The sequence below is a fragment of the Pseudophryne corroboree genome, unplaced genomic scaffold (genome assembly GCF_028390025.1).
Source record: "Pseudophryne corroboree isolate aPseCor3 unplaced genomic scaffold, aPseCor3.hap2 scaffold_1879, whole genome shotgun sequence".
Taxonomy (NCBI): Eukaryota; Metazoa; Chordata; class Amphibia; order Anura; family Myobatrachidae; genus Pseudophryne; species Pseudophryne corroboree.
The window spans coordinates 47,007-54,249 of NW_026968517.1; the positions used below are offsets into that span (position 1 = coordinate 47,007).

Genomic DNA, 7,243 nt, shown 5'->3' on the forward strand with positions numbered 1-7,243 from the left:
GCTAGAGTCAGGAAAACTGAAGCGCTGTTTGTCCTGTATGCAACCAACAAGATTGGTGCCCCTGCTTCAAAGCAGGCTATTGCTCGCCGGATTTGTAACACGATTCAGCAAGCGCATTCTATGGCTGGATTGCAGTTACTGAAATCGGTCAAGGCCCATTCCACGAAGAAAGTGGGCTCTTCTTGGGCGGCTGCCCGAGGGGTCTCGGCACTACAGCTGTGTCAAGCTGCTACTTGGTCGGGTTCAAACACCTTTGCAAAATACTATAAGTTTGATACCCTGGCTGAGGAGGAACTCATGTTTGCTCAATCGGTGCTGCAGAGTCATCCGCACTCTCCCGCCCGTTTTGGAGCATTGGTATAATCCCCATGGTCCTTACGGAGTCCCCAGCATCCTCTAGGACGTTAGAGAAAATAAGATTTTAAACCTACCGGTAAATCTTTTTCTCGTAGTCCGTAGAGGATGCTGGGTGCCCGTCTCAAGTGCGGACTACTTCTGCAATACTTGTATAAAGTTATTGCTTCAATAAGGGTTATGTTATAGTTGCATCGGTCCTGCACTGATGCTATGTTGTTTTTTCATACTGATAACTGGGTAGTTTATCACAAGTTATACGGTGTGATTGGTGTGGCTGGTATGAATCTTGCCCTGGATTAACAAAATCCTTTCCTCATACTGTCCGTCTCCTCTGGGCACAGTTTCTCTAACTGTGGCATAGAGGGAGGAGCCAGTGCACACCCAGAACTAAAGTCTTTCTTAAAGTGCCCATGTCTCCTGTGGAGCCCGTCTATCCCCATGGTCCTTACGGAGTCCCCAGCATCCTCTACGGACTACGAGAAAAAGATTTACCGGTAGGTTTAAAATCTTATTTTCTACTGTATTCTTTTCTATCCTAGTTTATTACGACCAACTCTCATCCAAGGAGTTTGATATTCTACTACCTGCATGCAATTTAAATTGCTTAAATTGTTTATATGGTTGATTTGTCCTTCACAATCCATAATCTGCAACTTGGATGGTTTTGGGTCATTGAAAATCTTATAATAAAAATGTATATATATATATATTAAAAAAAAAAAAAAAGTTATAAGACATATGCATTCAATATTTGAAGAAACAAAATAAAATAAAGCTATCTATTGGGTTTCACTAACAAGCACATTGGAAGACTTGACTACTGTTAAAAGACATGCATTACATGGTATAGAGCCACAAACCACAATGTAGTAAAATAAAAACAAACTTACATGTGCTAGAGCTGGGGAGGGTCGCTGCTCGGGCAGCCCCCTGTCAAGTGAAGGAGATCCAACTGAGGCAGCACTAGGGAACTCTCGAAAGAAGAACAAGGCTAAAGGAAAATCTGAGACAAAGAAATCTGACTTTTACCAGAGCTGACCAGAGGAAGCACAAACACAGTCCCCCACTACCACAAATAATGCAGTCGAGTTTCCCACATTTGTGGAAATAACAGGGGTCAGCATACCCAGAATGCAATGAATGAACCTCACCCTGGGAGAACAATCTTCATGACCATGGTATCTCCTATGCAAAATAAGTATGATTTGGGATAGGGCTGGGGAGGGCCGCTGCTCAGGCACATCTCTGTCAAGTAAAGGAGATTCAACTGAGGCAGCACAAGGGAACTCATCATGCATAGGACACCACAAATAGGTTGAACTCGATGGACAATTGTCTTTTTTCAACCTCAGATACTATGTTACTATGTTACTATGTAATATTTGAAGAAACAAAATAAAATAAAGCTATGTATTGGGTTTCACTAACAAGCACATTGGAAGACTTGACTACTGTTAAAAGACATGCATTACATGGTATAGAGCCACAAACCACAATGTAGTAAAATAAAAACAAACTTACATGTGTATCAAACCTATGTGAGGCTTACATTGATAGTGCAAGATCAACACTCTATCAACTGTGCAAACTAGACTGCACATAAATGCCATAAAATGTATCTGAGATGTTAGTAAATAAGGCCCGTTGCTGTCCGGGTCACGCAGCCGTCACGGCCCGCCCCCATACGGTCCGGTCATGTCTGCGTTGTCCGGACTGTGCCCCCAAAACGGTGGCACAACGCCGCTGGCCCGACTCCTCCTGCCCAGTGACCGCCTATGCCTGTCAATCAGGCAGAGGCGCTCACTGGGCAGAGATGCTGATCGCATCTCTGGCATGTGCCGGTGCACTGCGGCACCAGCACACACGCACTTCAGACCTGATCTCCTGTTGTGTGAATATGCACAGCAGGGATCAGGTCTGAATTAGGCCCTATATACAGCTGTCAGTAAGGCAGGGATGTGCTGCTGCCAGTGAGGCAGGGATGTGCTGCTGGTAGTGAAGCAGTGATGTGCTGCTGTCAGCGAAGCAGTGCTGTGCTGCTGTCAGCGAGGCAGAAATGTGCTGCTGTCAGCGAGGCAGAAATGTGCTGCTGTCAGCGAGGCAGAAATGTGCTGCTGTCATTGAAGCAGGAATGTGCTGCTGCAGTGAGGCAGAGATATGCTGCCCACTATCTCCCTGTCACCCCTGCCTGAGTCACACACTTTCCCTGTCACCCCTGCCTCAGTTACCCACTATCTCCCAGTCACCGCTGCCTCAGTCAACCACTATACCTGCGATCCCTGCCTGTCACCCACTATACCAGTCACCCCTGCTTTAGTCACCCACTGTCACCCTATCACCCCTGCTTCAGTCACCCACTATCTCACAGTCACCCCTGCCTCAGTCAGCCACTATCCCTGTCACCCCTGCCTCAGTCTCTTACTGTCCCTGTCACCCCTGCCACAATCATCCACTATCTCCCTATCACCCCTGCCTTAGTCATTTATTATCCCTGTCACCCACTTTCTTCCCATACTTACCCAACCCCTTCCTATCACCCCTCCCTCAGTAACCCACTATCTCCCTGTCACCCACTATCTCCCAGTCACCCCGGCCTCAGTCACCCACTATCTCCCACTCATACATGCTTCAGTCACCCACTATCTCCCAGTCATCCCTGCCTCAGTCACCTACTGACACCAGTGCAGACATTTCTGCTGCGGCCTCTCCACTCTCCAGCGTGAACGTCCTGACGACTGAGGAAATCCGCTTCTCAGTTGAGGACTCCGGGAATGAACACTGCCGATATTGCTGTCAGATGACATTCTACCCAACGGAGGATTTTTGATACTTCCAGCTTTGCCATGCAGTTTCGAGTGCCGCCTAGTTTCGAGTGCCGCCTTGATGATTTGTGTACACTACCGTGGTGGTGTTGTCAGATTGTACTTGAACAGGCCTGTTCTGTACTAGAGGCAGGGCCAGTGTCAATTAATTGAATACTGCCTGCAATTCCAGAATGTATATCAGGAGGAGAGATTCCTCCCTGGTTCACCGACCCTGGAGAAAGTGTTGCTCCACACTGGAGCCTTACGTGTAGCTTGCACCAGTTGTTATAACACGGGAGAGTCATTGGACCCTTATACCAGCCTTATTTGCACCCCCAAAATATACCATCATCTAGCGGTAATATCCGTGGACTAAACGGAGATCGGGAGAACACAACCGTGACTGTGGTGTCTGCATACGGCACTTGGAGGCGTGGACTCAGAGCTTGGAAGTCGGGTAATTATTCAGCACAGCAGGCGCCAGTGAAGCGCCGTTCCCGCAGCCCGAGACCGTCTCTTCTGTCATTGGACTCTCCCGTGTTAGAACAACTGGTGCAAGCTACACGTAAGGCTCCAGTGTGGAGCGGTTATTTTGCACAATATCATCTCCTTTGCCAAGTGGCAGCATATTGAGGAATTCCAATATATAACAACTTATAAATATGTTATCTACTACATGGGTGCGAATTACAGCTGGTAAATTGATTTTTTAATCCAATATATGGACTGATTTTTATTTTTGAAAATTTCTCTGTGCACAGAGTTTATCTAAGATCCACCTCCTATAGCTATGCAAATATATTGTTAGTGATTTTATTTGACCGGTCTAATAGTTTATTGTAAAGTATATATATATATATATATATATATATATATATATATATATATATATATATATATTTATATGTAATAAAAAATATAGAATATATGAAATTATTTATTTGTTTTTATTGAACTTTGAGCCATATCATACTATTTATAGCGCAAGAGGAGATTAGTTCAGTGTTCCAGTGTTACCGGAGACTTTAAAGTGCCGGTTCTTTTTTACTTGATTTACCCCAAGTCAAGCTCTCTCCTGCAGCTTAAGTATACATTAATTGCAGTATTATTTGTACATAATTTTTAATACCAGTAATTTGATCACCAGAATATGGTGATGATGTATTAGCGCCTGGTTATATTCTTTTGTATTTTTTTTACTTTATCAGTTCACCAGGCTTAATAGATCTGCCCCAATGTTTCAAAATGGAATGCATCAAGAGAACGGTGTTGGTATTGTAAAAATACACACAGCTCCTGGTATTTCCTGGTGGTCTCCCATCCAAGTACTAAAACCAGGACCAACACTGCTCAGCTTCCATGATCAGGAGAGATTGGGCAAATCCAGTGTGCTGTTGCTGTAGATGAGCTCGTGGTTTCTGTTAGAGCTCTTCTACTTCTAACTTCTGGTACATAAAAGAATAGGTGTAAAAATTAAATGTACCAAGAAAAGGGTGTTGGTAGTTTAAAAACACCTAAAGAATCTGATAATACATGGATGGGAGACTGCTTGGTAGTAACAAAGTCCAATACTGCTTTGCTTCAAAGATCAAATGAGATTGGGCATATCCAGTGTGGTGTGGCTTTAGATAAGCTTTGTGGTTTCTGTTAGAGCTCTTCTACTTCTAACTACTGGTACATTAATGAATATGTATAAGGTTGTAGTTTATCCAATATCCCTTTACTACCTTACCTTACCTCCCCTCCCCTCCCCATAGCTTCCTTTGTTCTCTCCTCCTCGTGTGTGCGTTATTTGTTTTCTCATACATCCTAGAGGATGCTGGGATCACATTAAGAACCATGGGGTATAGACGGGATCCGCAGGAGACATGGGCACTTTAAGACTTTCAAAGGGTGTGAACTGTCTCCTCCCTCTATGCCCCTCCTCAGGGCCGAAACTAGGACTAACGGCACCCGGGGCAAGACAGAAATTTTGCGCCCCCCCCCCAAAATAAATAAATAAATAAATAAATATATAATATATGTATGTGGCTGTGTACATATATATATATATATATATATATATATATATACACACACACACATACACACACGCGTGTATATATGTACACAGCCACATACATATATTATATATATCTGTATATATCTGTATATCTGTAGCTGTCACAGTGGTGAAAATGAGCAGTAGTTTGAATGAGCTGCAGGGGTTAACACCAGTCACAGTGAATATGTGTGTGTGTTTTACCTCCGTCTCTCGCTGTCCTGCTTCCATCCATCACTGTGCTGTCGGGCTGAATGCAATGCTGTGTGGGGCCAGAAAAAGGTCAGTAGCTGACCACATTCGTAGCTCGTGCGGGCGGGCAGTATACTTTTTTGGGCTTGCCGCCGCTGCTTAGGAAGGGAAACTAGACGTTACCCTGACTCCCTAGCTCCAGCAGCCGTGGCCAGCTTTCTGCAATGCCTCATGGGATTTGTAGTCTCTATGCTACTGCATAAAGTCTAAGCAGTAGCACACATGACTACAAATCCCATTTTTCTTCAATAGATTCTCTGCTGTGTCAGACTTAGCTGATCCCAGCGCACTATCAAATCCCGCGCCCGGGTCACATGCCCCCCCTAGCCCCTCCCTAGTTTCGGCTCTGCCCTCCTCCAGACTCCAGTTTTAGAATTGTGCCCAGTGAGACTGGATGCACTACAGGGGAGCTCTACTGAGTTTCTCTGAAAAGACTTATGTTAGTTTTTCTTATTTTCAGGGAGGCTGCTGGCAACAGTCTCCCTGCTTCGTGGAACTTAGGGGAGAGAAGTATGACCAACTTCTAGTGAGTTCAATGGCTCCGCTTCTGGCTGACAGGACACCATTAGCTCCTGAGGGTGCTGATCGCTAGGTACGCCTAGATGCCCACTCCCGTAGCCTGCCATCACCCCCTTACAGAGCCAGAAGTCAGAAGACAGGCGAGTAGCAGAAGAACAGAAGACTTCTTCTCCAGTGACGGCATTCTGAGGTACCACGCAGCGAGCGGAATGCTGTGCGCCATGCTCCCACACAAACACAGGCACTGCAGGGTGCAGGGTGTGTGGGTGGGGAAGGGGGGCACCCTGGGCAGCATAAATTCCTCACAAAAGGCTGGCAAAAGTGGACATTAGTGCCTGGGCACTGTACTTACCCCGCCAGCGTAATTAATTATTTGTTTCTGAGCGGGACAGAAGCGTGCCATTACAGCGGCGGGGCTTCTTCCTCACCTCACCAGCACATCTATAGAGCGTAACAAGTCTATCACTATAGAGTTTATTATTTCCCAGACTGTGTACTTTTGGCGCTGGATTGTGAGCTGAAAAATCCTCTCTGTCCCTCTGACAGATTTACTGTAGGTCTATCCCCCATAAGCCGATGTGTCTGTGGGTACTTGGTACATGTGTGTCAACATGTCGGTGGCTGAATGTTTTTCCCAAGAGAAAACTATATTAGGAATGCAGACATATGTTGGTGGCCCTGTTGGCACCACCAATAACTGACTGGGTGAAAGTTTCAGTAATATCAGAGTGAGGTTGGATAAATCTGTGTCCCAGACACAGACGTAGAGAAAATATGTGATGTTCATGGCTATGCTTCTTTTCACTCAGGCCCGCAAAAATGTTACTACACATCGATACTGACTCGGATACTGATTCCTATGTCGGCCGTAATATTTCCTGATTAGATCCAATATTGGCAAGGAGCATTCAGTACATGATTGTGGATATTAAGGACATATTAACATCACTGAGGACCCTGCTGTTCCTGACAAAGGGGTATATATGTATGTATATATAGATATATAATTAAAGCTGATGTAATGTTCCTCCATCTCTGTTTGAGAAAGTCTGGGCCAGCTCGACAAGATGGTTTCAAATCCCCAAAAGGTTTCCGGTTGTTTATTCATTTCCTGCTGCGGACAGAATAAAGTGGGAGTCACCCCCTCTTCTGCACGGGGCCCTGTCACAAATCCAGCGGATTGTATGCAGGAAGCTACATTATTTCTAGTTATGTAACAACGGGTACATTACTTAGACCTGCCATTACATGCGCATGGGTGAGTAGTAGT

At 45.1% G+C, this 7,243-nt stretch overlaps 1 non-coding gene across 1 annotated transcript; it reads right to left on the reverse strand.

Moving 5' to 3' along the window:
• Positions 1 to 1,396: 1,396 nt before the first annotated feature.
• LOC135003568 (U1 spliceosomal RNA) lies at positions 1,397 to 1,559 on the reverse strand. The gene has a single exon (XR_010204573.1). It is a non-coding gene; the product is annotated as a U1 spliceosomal RNA (small nuclear RNA).
• Positions 1,560 to 7,243: the final 5,684 nt, after the last annotated feature.